The sequence below is a fragment of the Arachis ipaensis genome, chromosome B7 (genome assembly GCF_059453495.1).
Source record: "Arachis ipaensis isolate K30076 ecotype BB chromosome B7, ASM5945349v1, whole genome shotgun sequence".
NCBI lineage: Eukaryota > Viridiplantae > Streptophyta > Magnoliopsida > Fabales > Fabaceae > Arachis > Arachis ipaensis.
Window position 1 is genome coordinate 35021166 of NC_142442.1, and position 16520 is coordinate 35037685.

The 16520-nt window shown below is 38.6% G+C and overlaps 1 long non-coding RNA gene across 1 annotated transcript; it reads right to left on the reverse strand.

Annotated features, from left to right (window-relative positions):
• Positions 1–7912: 7912 nt before the first annotated feature.
• Positions 7913–10966, reverse strand: LOC107608224 (uncharacterized). The gene is made up of 3 exons (XR_002351369.2): positions 10263–10966; positions 9911–10068; positions 7913–8579 (listed from the first exon to the last, which is right to left on the reverse strand). It is a non-coding gene; the product is annotated as an uncharacterized LOC107608224 (long non-coding RNA).
• Positions 10967–16520: the final 5554 nt, after the last annotated feature.

The window sequence follows — 16520 nt, forward strand, 5'->3', positions numbered from 1 at the left end:
TGGTCTTCCCAATTTTTTTTCACTTTTGTGTCACATACTCATGCACCAATTTTATTTTTGATTTTACCTTCATGTGCATTGATTTCTTTACTAAACTCATTAATGGGGTAATTTTGTCCTCTTATTTATTTATTTAATTAAAAAGGATTTTTTTTAAATCCAAACACAACATATATCAATGCACATGATATTTTAATTTAAATTGGTTTCACATGAGCATGCTCCCAATTTTCTGATTATTCTTATTAATTTAATCCTTTCCTATCAACTCATGTTCCCACGTTTTCCCATACTTAGTGGATACATAATCTCTATCTTAAGCTAACCAAGGATTCAACTTGGAATTTTTAATTTATTTTTCTGCTTAAAGCTAGTGATGTGGTTATAGAACAAAAAAGGGGATTAAAAGGCTTAAGGGGACTAACAAGGGTGATATAGGAGGTAGGCTTATTTGGGATAAGTGAGCAAAATAAGCAATGGACTCAATCATATGTGGGTATGTATCTACATTCTATATTGGACATATATATTGAAACAAAGTAAAGATTATAAGCATAGAAAAGAATGGCGAAACACACAGGACTGAAATTTATGGTTAAATGTAACCATACAATTAAGCTAAAAAACTCACGGGTTGTGTGCTCTTTGGCTCAAAAACCATATATCAGTTATGTATGTCATGCAAGTAGAAATCAAGAAGTTACATTCAACTCAATGTGAATCTCTGAATGGCTGTTTATAAAATAAGTATTTTCCTTGAAAATTGTTGTCAATTAATCAACATTTATTGCTATATATATATATATATAGTGTGTGTGTGGATTGTTATGATTCTGTTAAACTAAAGTTTCTAGTTTACTCTTTTTATTTTCAATTAAATCAATTCAACATACGCTAAAAGGGTAAACTAAACTAATTAATCCATATATTCTATATCACAACTAATAAACTAAAAGTGCAATCTAAACTAAATATCTAAGATTTATATATATAAACCAAAGTGAAAAATGCAGAAATAAAGTAAAAATACAGCAAAAGAAAAATGTGTAAGTACTGAAAGATAAATAAGATAAGATAAAATAAAAATAAAAAATAAAAATACATAAAATAAGCAAAATAGGATAAAAGAGAGTCTAAAAAGTGGTTCACCAAGATAAAGTTCGCCAGAGATGGCGACCTCCCCACACTTAATTAATAGCATCGTCCTCGATGCTCTATCAAACTGTGTGTGAAGAAGTGGCATCTCCGGAAGGATGTGCTGCTGGTGTCTCGGTGGTGGGCTGAGGGTCTGCAGTTTCTATGAGTGTCGGAGGGTCTGCCTGCTGAAGCGGAGGCTCTGTCTGTAGAGGGATCTCTGGATCAGTTGGCTGTATCTGATGGGGCTCCTCATGATGTGGGGCAGCCTGCTCAGGTCCTGCCTGCTCAGCCTCTGTACGTGCCTCCTCCTCGTGATCGTCCGCCTCCGCATCAGATGGCTCAGAAGGGGTGTCAGGCTCGGAGGGGATGTTGTGGTGGCCAGATCGGATCATCAACTTTAAGTGCTCATAGCGTCGCTTGTTGCGACGCTCAGATCTCTCATATCGCCGCTGGTTGCGGCGCTCCATCTGGTCCAACCGGTCAAATAGGCGATGCACGAGGTGGTAGATGGGCTCTGAAGCTGGTGAGGGTGCAGTAGTGGTAGCTGGGGCAGTAGGTGCTGAAGGGGCAGTAGAAGATGTGGCGGCCTTAGCAGAGTCAGTGAGAAAAGAAGGTCGGTAGCGCAAGGCCTGAAACTTCCTGCTGTGAGGGATGATCTTCTTGCAGTCGGCGGCGGTTGGCTTCTCATCTGTTAGATCCCAGGGCACCTCAGCTCGGCGGCCCAACTGAGTAATCAAATATGGAAAAGGGAGGGTGCCTCTAACATGGACTCTGGCCATGTAATACCTGATAAAGCGGGAGAGATATAAGTCCTTTCCCTCCATCACACACTAGATGAGGGTGATCATGGCAGCTAGCACCTCCGTCTCATGAGTGCTCGGCATCACGTAATTACTCAAAATCTGCTGCCAAAGCCGAGCCTCATCATTCAGGTAGATAATCTTTATTCCTTTTGGGGCCACTGTGGATTTGCTCATGACCCAGGGGACAGTAGGATCAAGAGCTATAGTCCTCTTGACTGCGTTCCAGTCAAATCTCATGAATCTCATATCCTCCTCAGCCTTTTGGTAATCGTCTGGCTGATCTGACTTAGGCTGAAGTTGGAGGATTTCTTCAATGGCTTCCTCAGTAATCAGAATTTTCTTTTCTCTAAGCTGTACTGCATCTAGGGACGTTTTGAAGTAGTTACAGTAGAATTCTCTGACCCAGGATGAGTTGACTTCAGTCAAGTTTCTTTCCAAGAACAACCAGCCTCTCTGTTTAATTTGTTTTGAAGTGTATTGTTTGAGTTCTTCTGAAATTTTGAGGGTCCTTTCCAGGTATAGGTTCCTGGAAGTGGCAAAAACTGGATACTTTAGCTCACAGTATCTGTTGGTAAACTTTACTGGGTCTGTGGCAGGCAGTAGCTGATCAGCCTTTTCCTGCGGGATAAAGTTCTTCTCTCGCCAGGAATCGTCATGGAGGATATCCAAAATAGAGGTAGAGGATTTTCCTCTTTTCCTTTTGCCTGTGGTTGCTTTACCCTTTCCTTTACTTTTAGGGTCAAACATCCTAAAAAGCAGAAATTTCAGGATACAGTTTAAGAACTAAAGCAGGAAAACAGGTAAATAAATAGGAATATATCAATAGAAGCATAGAGGGGCAAAAGAGGAATAAAGTGGCAATATAAGCATGAATTGAGTTAAATTGATGTGAAATTTTGGATTGTAGGCAAGTTAAAAGTTGGAGAAGAAAAATCACAATCTAAAATCTTTGATGTGCAGAATTGTTTGTTAATTAGGAACAACACTAAACATGCATTGAAGTGGTTTGAAAGTGGTTAGTTGAAAACAAAAAAGTTAGAACGTTAAAGTAGTTAAGAGTTAAAATGAAGTTAAAGTGAGTGGCAAGGGGTTGTGGTTTCCAAGTAACTAAAATTGCACAAAATTGACTAACAAGTAACTCATATTCAAGTAAGAATTGCAGATTATTGATGATTAGTTATAGAAAATAATTGCAAAATTAAAGTGAAATCATCAATAATTTGATTTAATCAAATAAGAGAATCGGAAAGAATAAGAAAGCTAGCACGTGCATTCATGAATTGCTTTGGTTGAAACCAATTAGTGCAAACTTAAAATTTCCAAAACTATTTCATGAATGGGAATTGATTGAAACATTTTGCTGAAAAAAAATTGGGCAGCATTTCGTCTAAAAATTGGACATTCCTGGGTAATAAACAACAGCCAAAACAGTTCATATGATAATAAAATAGTGTAGGAAAGAGTAACAAATAGTAATTCACATGAATTCAAAATAAACAAACTCAATCTGCATCAAAGAATAGTAAAGAGCAGCATATGAACAGCATTATCATCACAGCAAATTCAAATTGCGAAACAGATTAAACAATTAACAAGAACGGCGCAATTATCAGGCCTAAATCCACTAACCATATCCTAGCTACCTAACCACCTAGAATCCACTACGATCATGCATCTCTAACTATCCTAATTTGAACATAATCTGAAAAAAATGCAACTAACTAATGGAAAGAGGAACCGCTGTTTGGCAGAACCTGGTGTGCAGAGGAACAAGAATTTGGGCTCAGGGAGATGGTGGTGGTGGTCGACCAGAGGTTTAGAGAGGTGGCGGCGGTGCTGGGGCAGATCGGGGACGGGGCTGGGGTCGAGAAGGGAGGATGGTGGTGGGGGAGGAAGAGGGGGAGAAGAAGAGAAGGGAGGAGGGGGGTGCTGTGAGGGCGGCGTGGTGGTAGGGGCACGGCGCGGCGGGGGCGGCATTCCTGGTCGGCGATGGTGGTGGTATGGTGGTTGGGGAGTGGATAAGAGAGAGTGCAGAGGGGGATTGGGGGGAAGTGACGCAAAATGGGTTGGGGATTTGCGTGGGTGGTGTTTAGTGGATTCGAATCCACGCGAACGCGTGGATCATGCGATCTCTAACTATCCTAATTTGAACATAATCTGAAAAAAATGCAACTAACTAATGGAAAGAGGAACCGCTGTTTGGCAGAACCTGGTGTGCAGAGGAACAAGAATTTGGGCTCAGGGAGATGGTGGTGGTGGTCGACCAGAGGTTTAGAGAGGTGGCGGCGGTGCTGGGGCAGATCGGGGACGGGGCTGGGGTCGAGAAGGGAGGATGGTGGTGGGGGAGGAAGAGGGGGAGAAGAAGAGAAGGGAGGAGGGGGGTGCTGTGAGGGCGGCGTGGTGGTAGGGGCACAGCGCGGCGGGGGCGGCATTCCTGGTCGGCGATGGTGGTGGTATGGTGGTTGGGGAGTGGATAAGAGAGAGTGCAGAGGGGGATTGGGGGGAAGTGACGCAAAATGGGTTGGGGTTTTGCGTGGGTGGTGTTTAGTGGATTCGAATCCACGCGAACGCGTGGATCATGCGATCTCTAACTATCCTAATTTGAACATAATCTGAAAAAAATGCAACTAACTAATGGAAAGAGGAACCGCTGTTTGGCAGAACCTGGTGTGCAGAGGAACAAGAATTTGGGCTCAGGGAGATGGTGGTGGTGGTCGACCAGAGGTTTAGAGAGGTGGCGGCGGTGCTGGGGCAGATCGGGGACGGGGCTGGGGTCGAGAAGGGAGGATGGTGGTGGGGGAGGAAGAGGGGGAGAAGAAGAGAAGGGAGGAGGGGGGTGCTGTGAGGGCGGCGTGGTGGTAGGGGCACGGCGCGGCGGGGGCGGCATTCCTGGTCGGCGATGGTGGTGGTATGGTGGTTGGGGAGTGGATAAGAGAGAGTGCAGAGGGGGATTGGGGGGAAGTGACGCAAAATGGGTTGGGGTTTTGCGTGGGTGGTGTTTAGTGGATTCGAATCCACGCGAACGCGTGGATCATGCGATCGCGTGATTGAGAGATAATGAAATTGGCGCGTACGCGTGGGACACGCATACGCGTCGCTCAGAATTGTGCTAAACGCATGATTCCAGCGTCGTTTTGGCGCAACTCTCTATTTCCAATTAGGGGTCTAAGATTTCCACGTGACGCATACGCGTCGCTCACGCTTTCGCGTGGTGTGTGTGAAGTGAAAGTGACGCGTTCGCGTCACTGACACGAACGCGTGGCCCAATTTGTGCCTAATGCATAACAGCCGCACGATTCTAGCCCAACTTTCTGGGCGTTGGATTTTTTACGCCGATTTCAACTCGACGCCCACGCGTGGCCCATGCGCACGCGTGAGGTGCTTTTTTTTTTTTCATAATACGCAGGATACAAAATGCAATGCTAATGTGGATGCTATGAATAATTCCAGGTTCAATGAAAATAGAATAAAATAAAACTCAAAAACAAACAAAACGACATAAAATCAAAATTGAAGAAAAGGAACGATCATACCATGGTGGATTGTCTCCTACCTAGCACTTTTGGTTAAAGTCCTTAAGTTGAACATTTGCTGAGCTTCCTACTATGGTGGCTTATGCTTGAATTCATCCAAAAATCTCCACCAATGTTTGGAATGCCAACAGCCTCCGGGGTCCCAAACTAGGCATATAAAGCCCTTGATTAAATTCAAATAGGTGTTCAGGTTCCCTGGGTGTTGAATGTCAGAATAGATTCCAGGATCCCAAACCTTGCTTTTATATCCGCCTTTGTTTTGATTTGCATTTGTCCAGCCGGACGGTATGGAATTTGTATTCTCACCAAGATGACCAAACATTTTCCGAGACCCATGTAATTGAATTCGAAACCAATCCTTGTACCTCAAATTGAAGTGTGGAGCTTCATGGAATCTTGCATACCAGCTCCGAGTGCGAACCATTTCTCTTTTACTCTTAAAGCCGCAAAGAGCTCTAAGCTGGCCATCTGTTTCAAGCAAACCATATTCAAGTGTAAAAGTAAAGATAAAGGCTAAGAATTTTACCCACTTGAAGTTTGTATTGGGTGGTAATGGCCTTGGGATAGGTGTTTCCAGTGGTTTTGCAAGCTCTACTCCCTTGTATTCTTCTGTGAATTCCTCCACTTCCTTGCAAACTTCTTCAACTGTAACCACGTCTTGATCAAAGTCTTCGATATCCTCCTCATCACTCAAGTCATAAGTTGGAGGTTGAGAGAATTCTACCTCCACATCATCTTCGTATTCACTTGGGGAAGATTCTTCAGTCTCAAAGAATTCACTTGCGGATGCAAGTTCATTACTAGGAGAACTTGACTTGTGATTATCATTATCAAGGAAACTCGCTTCTTGAGTTGTTCCGTCCAGTTCGTCATAAGATACCTGCTTTGGGGGCTGTGCACTATCCTCCTTAGCATCAATTGCAAATTCCTCGACGGAATTCTCCACAATTCTGGATTCCCATGGAGGTTCAGCATCTCCTAAATCTTCAACCAATTCTTCTTCTTCGATAATGTCAGCTTCCTCCACTTGTTCCAGTACAAAGTCATGTTCCTTACTGTCCATTAGAGTTTCTCCTTCATGCTACGTTCTTCATTAGATTGCCCACAGGAAGCCATGGGGATTCCTTGAGTATCCGAACATCGGGAAGGTAATTGATTGATCGCTTGCTCCAGTTGGTGAAGGGTTGCATGAAATTTTTCCACTATTTCCTTGAGACGCTCCCGTGATTCTTGGGTCGATGGATATGAACATGGTGCATAGGGAAGTGGTGGTTCTTGGGGGTAATGGGATTGGAATTGGGGTGGATATGGGTTAGGGTCATATAGAGGTGAATGGTGGTAGGGGGCTTGTGAGTATGGTGGTTCAAAGCTATGTTGAGGAGGTGGTTCATAGGCATATGATGGGGCTTGTTGGTAACTACAAGGAGGTCCACCATATCTATCATCTTGGTATGCACCTCGGAATAGTTATTGACTGTAGTAATTTGGTGGGTGTTGGTTGTCACGAAGGGGTCCACCAATACTATTGTCTCGACATGCATTGTAGAATGGTCGTTGTCCCTGGCATCTTGGAAGGTGTTGTTGCCGAAAGGGTTGATCAGATCCTCGTGACTCCGTCCATCTCTGATTGTTTTGACCTTGATGCATGTTCCTGTTATAATTTCCATTCCTTGCAACAACATTGGAACCAAACTCAAAGCGACGGGGGTGAGAACTCATAGTAGCTAATAAAAATTAAAAAGCAAAAATAAAAGCAAATAAACAAGAAAAATAAAATATTTACAATAACCAATAATAAGGCACACGTTTACAATTCCCCGGCAACGGCGCCATTTTGAACGAACTGATTTTTGCTAGTAGAGAAATTCACAAAATTAATCGCATTGTAAGTATAATTTCTAAACTAACAGAAAATTCTTTCGTACAAAAATTTGGTTGTCACAAGTAACAAAACCCAATAAAATTTATAACTGAAGTATTTAAACCTCGGGTCGTCTTTTCAAGGAATTGCAGGGAGGTATGATTTATTATTGGTTACGGAAAAGGTAGAATTTTGGGTTTTTGCAATAGGGAACAAATAATTTAAATGACAGGAAAAATAAATTAATAATTATAAAGAAAACTCTTGGCAAGGTACGAGAACTGGAAATCCTATCCTAGTTATCCTTATCAGATGTGATGAGAATTGGATTCTGCTCCCGCTTAGTTAACCCTTACTAAATAAAGGTAAGTCAAGTAGATTAATTAATTTGATTCCTCAGTCCTAGTCAACTCCTATGGAAAGATTAGCTTTAGAGGGGTCCAAATCAATCAGCAATCCTAATTTCCAATCAACTGTTGAGTTTGATAACTCAAGCGTTACCAATTACTTAACCAAAGCCAAAAGAAGAAAATAAATCATAAATTAAATTGAAAGCATCAAAAGAAATAGAATAAAACAATCATTAATCTGAAATACCTCAAATAATATTAAATAGAGAAATCAATTCTAACATAGGAAAGTTCATAAATCAAATTGAAAAGATAAATAACAGTTAAGGTAATAGAATAAATAAAACTAGAAAGTAAATTAAAGGAACGTTGAACCTGTGATTGAAGAAGTAATCATAAAATAAGAGGAATCCTAATTCCTAAAACCTAAGAGAGAGGAGAGAGTCTCTCTCTCTCTCTAAAACTACATCTAAATCCTAAAATTATGTATTATGAATGTTGTATGTGTCCTCTTAATTGTTCTCTTTGATTCCCCCATTCTCTGGCTTATATTCTGTGTTTCTGGCTTGGATTTGGGCCGAAAAAGGGTCCAGAAATCACTGAGGACGTTTTCTGCAGATTCCTATACGTGGCGTCCGCCACGCGTGCGCGTGGGTCACGCGTTCGCGTGGTTTGGAGTTTTTCCTAGTCACGCGTACGTGTCTTTTGCGTTCTGCTCAAGGCACGCGTCCGCGTCGTCCACGCGTACGCGTCGCTGCCATTTTGCGCTAGGCACGTGTTCGCGTCGTCCATCCGTTTGCATCACTGCCTTTTCTTCAAAACTTCATTTTTATGTTTTTCTTCCATTTTTGTATGTTTTCTTTTCGTCCTCTAAGCCATTCCTGGCCTATGAAGCCTGAAAATACTTAACACACAGATCACGGCATCGAATGGTAATAAAGAATAATTAAAATTAATATTTTTAAAGGATAGGAAACATGTTTTCACATATATAATAAGAAAGGAATAGTAAAACCATGCAATTCATATGAATAAGTGGGTGAAGAATTGATAAAAACACTCAATTTGAGCACAAAATACATCATAAAATAGGAGTTTATTAGAGTGCATTGGAAAGCCTGGTCAAAATTATGTAGAAGCAAAAAAGAGGGAGGTTTGGGATTCAAAGAATTCTATCATTAAATCACCATGCAATTGGCCAAATAAGCATGGAGAATAATAAAAAAAACCCCGGAAGCCATTTGGTTGCAAACTCTTAAAGCCATATACTTTTCAAATTGCAAACTTTGGGAAGCGCAGAAGCACTGAAACGGATCTTGGATGTGGATAGCATATTACAAGGAAGAGATCTTTTGAAAAGCAAAGATAAATGGAATTTAGGCAAGGGAAGTGGGGTGAGAATTTAGGGTGATAATTGGATTCATGGTATCAATGAACCACTAAAAAAGGGGCTGCAGTGACAATCAAAGAGTGGAAGAATTTCTCACCAACTCCAGATCATGGGGAAAAGAGAAAATTCAAAGGAGTTTTCCCCCAATTGTAGCAAATATGATAGTTCAGACTCCAATCAGCAAAACCTCAGATTCAAATAAGCTTATTTGGCCGTACAGGAAAGATGAAGAATATTCAACAAAAATAGGATACTATGCGGCCAAAAAAAAGAGGAAGAAGTAAAAAACCCAAGGACAACCCCTCGACAAGCAACTCAATAGAGGAACTATGGTAAGGGATATGGAATATGAAGTTTCCACAGAAAATTAAAATGTTTATCTAGAAGGCTACACAAAATATAATACCGGTAAGAGCGAATTTATTGAAAAAAAAAAAGGCTTACTAATTCCAAGATTTGCAAGATTTGCTTTTCGGAAGAAGAGACCAGTGAACATGCTCTACTTTTATGTGATTGGACAAGAGCAGTAGTGTGGTTTGGCTCTCAGTCACAATGCATCTTCTCGAAGGAGAATGTAAAATCAATAGGAGACTGGCTCTAGGTGATGTATAGGAGTGGTAAGAGGGTGTGCAAGATAGAAGCAACTCAGAATTGGAGCAGAATTGGCATCATTACGTGGTCTATATAAAAGGAAAGGAATATGCATGTGTACAACTATATAGAACCTAACCCCGAACTAATCATTAACAAAGCAAGAAAATTAGAACAAGAGTATATCAGCCATACAAAGGAAATCAACATCAAAGTAATGGAGACAAACATAACAAGCAAAGTACCTGTTAAATGGAAACCTCTACCACAGGGCTGGCTCAAGCTAAATATCGATGCAGCCTTATCAGACGGAACTAAAATAGGCACAGTAGCTGCAGTGATCAGAGACCACAACGGAAACGTCTTGGGAGGAACAGTTACCAAAATCACAGCACAATCAATTCTGTTAGCAGAAGCACAAGCAGTTAGAGAAGCTATAATTCTGGCCGACAACCTAGGAATTCAAAAGGCTACCATTGAATCAGACAGTCAATTACTAGTTCAAATCCTCAAAACAGGCTGTACAATTTGGGAGGTTGATCCAATAATCCAGGACATAAGGAAAATCAAAAGAAGAATATTTATTTCTGGTTTTACCTGGACGCCTCGCGGGGAAAACAAACTGGCATACATCCTTAGCACAATTAAAACACTAGAACTAGCTACTCAATTCATGGATTCTTAATCCCCAAACTCAGGTAGCAGACATCATAAAAAAAAGAGACCGGAGATCCCCCATTTTATCCCTGTCCAATCTTTTTTAGTACAACCCAGCAACGGATTCAGAGATCACAACCAGCGTCAGAAATAAAGTTTTGTCTCCAGTTCCAACATTCCACAACCATGGGAGGAACTTGCAGCCAAGAGCCAGTAAATCTCAGTCGTGGTTCTAGGCTACCAATGGAAGCATGCCCCTAGTGCCTACCCAGAGCGTCACACCTCCTGCGTCCAAGCGTCCTCCTCTCTGACAGTCGCGCCATCTTCTCCATCATGCACATCGATCGACGGAGCAGCAATACCCATCTCCCTTCACCATCATTGGAACAACCGTACTTCCATCAACGCAGAACCAACAATAGAGAGTGTGGGAATCGTCCTTACCAGAGCAGTAGCAGTTTGTAATCTTCCGGTCTTGTACACAGTGCTAATTTAGGGAGTGAGAATAGTTGTTGTCGGAGTTTAGCATTGAGGAAGTTGACCGAAGGTGAGAGGGAAAGGTAGTTTGAATTAGAAGGTGTAGGTCTGGGTGGGTCTCTGGTTTCGAGTCCTGCTTGGGTGTAGGCTGGATATGCCCGGCTCTCATCATATCCAAGAAAAAAAAAGATAAAAAAATAAATTAGAACACAAAATTAAAGTTAACTTTTTCTTTTGTCAAAATCAATGTAAAAAATTTAAATTTTAATTGATATTTTAACTTCATATTTAATTTTTATATTTATATTGAGTTTAGTGTATTATTCATTTATAATAACGATAATAATAATGATACTAATAAAAATAAAAATAGTAAATAATGACATGTGCAATAAAATTAATTAATCGATGGAATTCTCCAAATTTTGACAAAAATCGGGTAATACAAATGGATATTTAACACTATTTTTATTTTCTACAGAAGATAGAATATTAGGTTAATATTGTCTTTTTTATTTAAGTAAAAATTTTTTATTTTTATTTTAAATCATTGTAGCAAAATTATGTTATTGTGCATTATCTCTGAATTTACAGATTGTGCAGATAAAACTAAGAAAAAAATTTTTGTATTCATTGGCTACGAAATTGAAAACGTATTTTTCTCCCTCAATTTCACAGTCATTTTGAACGAAATTGGAAAAGAATATTTAAATAGTAGTGACTTTGAAATATTTAATTATAAATGTTATTCTACAATTTTTTGATAAGATTTAAGAAGTTATGCCAAAAGCTATAACCTAAGTGTATTTTAATAATCTAGAGTGCTTACATCTTACAATGTGAGACAAAAAATTCACATCAATGTAAAGTAACTGAGAAAAGAAGGTTTAGAGGTTATGAAAATTCACCAATATAATCGAAGTTCTCACAAAATAACTTGAAAATCAGCGTGGGTCAGGCTGGGAATTTGACGAGCATGCATTTTTTGAACAGTTAGCCTTTTAAGTTTGGCCACTTTTTTTGCGAGTTACATGGACCAGCTTAGTAAACTTTAACCTGTTTTTCAATTCTATTCACATTTCAATTAAAAAATAATTAGAATTGAATCAACATAATATTTAGATTAGTGTTAATTTAAAGTTACGCTGCTCAAACATTTTTATATAGGATATGCTCTTGTGTGGATGAACTTGGGACAACTCGGTTTCTGGTAGCTGACACTGAATTATAAGCTTGGAAGTCCGAGAGTGTACCACGTTGTGAAGAGAACAAAGAGGGGGAGTGTACCTATGACGAATCGGATTTCCTATCGGTAAAGAATAAGAGTAATCGCGTTGTAAGTATAGATTCTAAACCAATAGAAAATCCTTTCGTACAAACATTTTGGTTGTCACAAGTAACAAACCCCTTTAAAAATTGATAACCGAAGTATTTAAATCTCGGATCGTCTTCTCAAGGAATTGTAGGGAGGTATGATTTATTATTGGTTATGAGTCTTGTAAATTGGAGGTTTTTAATGTATAAGATGAAAAGTAAGAATAGTAAATGACAAGAAAGTAAATTGCAGGAATTAATAAATCAATAGCTAATAAAACTCTTGGCACGGTATGAAAATTAGAAGTCCTATCCTAGTTATCCTTATCAATGGTGATGAGAATTATATTTTGCTCCCCACTAAGTCAACCTCTAACTATGAAGGAAAGTCAAGTGGATAAATCAATTTAACACCTAAAGTCCTAGTCAACTCCTAAGGAAAGACTAGAGTTATAGGAATTTAAATCAATCAGCAAAGATAACAATTATCAATCATGATGAGTTTGACAACTAAGAGTTACCAATTAATCAACCAAAGCCAAAAGAGAAAAAATCTAAATTATTTATATAAATAAAGGAAAGTAATCATAATTCTGAAATACCTCAAATTATATTAAATAGAAAATCAATCTAAACATAAGGAGTTCATAAACTAAATTGAGAAAATAAGTAAAAGGAACATTGAACCTGGAACTCAAAAGAAATTGTAAGTTGAAATAATAAGAAATCCTAAATCCTTTAAGAGGAATCCTAATCCTAAATCCTAAGAGAGAGGAGAGAACTCCTCTCTCTAAAAACTACATCTAAATTATGAAAAGTGAATAATGGAAGACCTCTTCATGAATGGATGCATTCCCTCACTTTATAGCCTCTAATATGTGTTTTCTGGGCCAAAAACTGGGTCAAAAACAGCCCAGAAATTGCCCCCAGCGTATTCTGGTACATACAGGTCGCGGAAAAGTGATGCAGAAGCGTCGTCTGGCTTCAGGTCAGCTATGACAATTTATATATCGTTACGAAGCTCCGGATGTTAGCTTTCCAACACAACTGGAACCGCGTCATTTCAACCTTTGTAGCTCAAGTTATGACCGTTTGAGTGCGAAGAGGTCAGGCTGGACAGCTTAGCAATTTCTTCAACTTCTTGTATTCCTTCCACTTTTGCATACTTTCTTTCCATCCTCTGAGCCATTCCTGCTCTGTAATCTCTGAAATCACTTAACACACATATCAAGGAATCGAATGGTAATAAGAGAAGATTAAACATATCAAAATTAAGACCAAAGAAGCATGTTTTCAATCATAGCACAAAATCAGGAAGGAAAACGTAAACTCATGCAAATCATATGAATAAGTGTATGAAAGATTGATAAAATCCACTCAATTGAGCATAAGATAAACCATAAAATAGTGGTTTATCAACCTCCCAACACTTAAACATTAGCATGTCCTCATGCTAAGCTCAAGAGAAGCTATAAAGGAGTGAAGAGGAATAGTAAAATGTATGAAATACAATCCTATCTATATGAATACAAATAAATGTGAAATGCTTCTACCTACTTGGTTAAAAATAAATCAGTTCTCCAAGACAAACATAAATCAAATTCCTCTAATTCAAACCATATAGTAAAAATAAGTAAACTTGTAAGAAGATAGCTCATGAAAGCAGGGAATATAGAATCAAGCATTGAACCCTTACTGGTAGTGTATATCACTCTAACTCTCAAGTGTCTAGGGTCAATCACTCTACTCTTTCCTAGTCATGCTTTCTCAACCTTATTCTTCATCTAACCAATCAACAAATATTTAGTATACCAATGCAAACATCATGAGGTCTTTTCAGGGTTGTAATGGGGCTGAGGTAAAGGTAAGGATATATATATATATATATATATATATATATATATATATATATATATATATATATATATATATATATATATATATATATATATATATAAGGCTAAGTGAGCTAACAAAGTGAATCCTTGATTAGTCTAAGATCTCACCTAACATATACATACTTTATATAATTTAAAATGCTTTACCTAGCTACCCAAATTTTTTCCACTTTTGTATTACATGCTCGTGTATCAAACTTATTTTTGAATTTTGTCCCATGTGCATTGATTCTTTTTATTTTGCATTTGGGGTAATATTATTTTTTCTCTTTTTCTTCTTTCTTTTTTTTTTGTATCCCCTTATTTAATTACTTAATATTTTTTTTTCAATGCACATGGTAATTTAATTATTTTGATTTCACATGAACATGCTTCCCAAATTTTCAAATAACTTATTCAATTTAATTCCCCTTTTTTTCTATCATCCCATGTTCCCATAAAATTCTCCATACTTAAATTATACACAATATCTATCTTAAGCTAACCAAGGATTCAACTTGGAATTTTTATTTTATTTTTCTGCTTAAGGCTAGTAATGTGGTTATGGAATAGAGAGGGGTTAAAAAGCTTAAAGTGGCTAACAAGGGTGACATAAAAGGGTAGGCTTATTTGGGATAAGTGAGTGAAAACAAGTAATGGCCTCAATCATATGCAAGCATGTAAATACACTAAATAACGGACATATAGAGTGGAACAAGGTAAAGATTGCAATTATAGAGAAGAAAACACACAAGAATAAAATATTTATGGTTAACTAATGTAACCATATAAATAAGCTCAAAATCTCACATGTTGTGTGTTCTTTAGCTCAAAAACCATGTTCCAATTTACGATCTTCAAACAAATTTAACACATAGAAAATTTTATTTTTTTTAATTTAAATTTGTGAAAATTTTCAAAAATAGGGTCTTAAAAAGAAACTTATTATTTTTCAACCAAGTAGTACTTAAATGCAAACAATCAACTACACATGCAATCTATTATGCAATGCAATATTGAACAAACAAAGAAAATAGAGTATTGGTGTTGAAAAGAAGGTAACTAACCTCTGGAAGTCAGTATCGACCTCCCCACACTTAAAGATTATACCGTCCTCGGTGCATGCTAAGATGTGCAAGTGGATGGGGGTTGTGGTTCCTCAGCTGGGGCTCTTTTTGTTCCTTTCCTTGCCGGTGGTTTGGGATTAGCTTTCTCTTTATCCTTCTTAGTGGCCATCCTGAAAAGAGAAAAAGAATATAACTTTTAAAGCTAAGGGTTAGAGCAAGGAAGAGAGCGGGAAAGGTGGTAATCAATGCACAATAAAGAAGAATGACGTTAACACATGGTCATGACTACATGTGAAAAGTTCATCAATGGAAATATAGCAAGTGCATGTAATGACAATTAAATGCAAGATGTTTATTGGCATGCTGGCAAAGGCATGAGTAGCATAGATCAAGCATTCCATGTCCAAGTTAGATTACCGAGTCTTTCAAACTAACATGTTGGAATAACAATTATATTTAATTAATAAAATATAAAAAGAATTTTGTGAAAAGCAAGCATTTAGAGTAGTAGAATAAAAGAAATCTAAAAATAGTGCACAATGCCAACACATAGCATGCATGGTAATTAAGTTATTGAATGTATTAAATTGAACATGCAAGCAACCCTTTAAAAAATAATATATAATTGTCAAACAATTCCTTTAATAATCCACAAGCAAAATATAAAAAATAATGACCCAAATAAATTTCTAACACCAATGAAAATAATGCAATGAAAGAAAGTATGCAAATAAATTAAATGAAATAGAATGGAAGTGAAGAGGGATGAGAAGTTAAAGAGATGAAGAAGAAGAAATTAAAAAAAGGAAGAAGAAAGAAGAAAAGATAAAAGAAATTAGGATTAGAAAAGAAAAGATAAGATAATTGGCGCTGATCTGGATAAGTTGTGTGGCGCAGGCGACGCGAGCGTGTGGGTTACGCGTTCGCGCGGATAGCGCTTCTATGAAGTGACGCGGACGCGTGGGTCACACGTTCGCGTGGAGTGATTTGTGCCATTAGCGCGAGGGCAGCCTCGCGGTCGCGCAACTCTCTGTTTTAAATGCATTTTTCCAAAAATCTGGGTGATGCGGTAGCGTGGTTGACACGATCGCGTGAATGGCCATACTTTGAAGAACGACGCAGACGCGTGGGGCACGCGTTCGCGTGGTGGGACTTGTGCTTCTAGCGCGGTTCCAGCCCCATTCCATCCTAACTTGCTGCCAAACACCCGTTTACGTCGATTTTACAGGGCCATGCGTTCGTGTGGATCAATTTGTGCCAAAGGCACGCCTCCAGCCACGCTTTCGCGTGATTCTCTATTCAATCTTGTTTTCTTCCCAGCGCACATATGATGCGGACACGTTGGCGACGCTGTCGCGTCCCGTGCCATTTTTCTTCTATTTTTTTGTAGAATGCAAAATGCAATGCTAATGTGGATGTCATGAATAATTTTAGGTTCAATGAAATAAAATAAAACTTAAAAA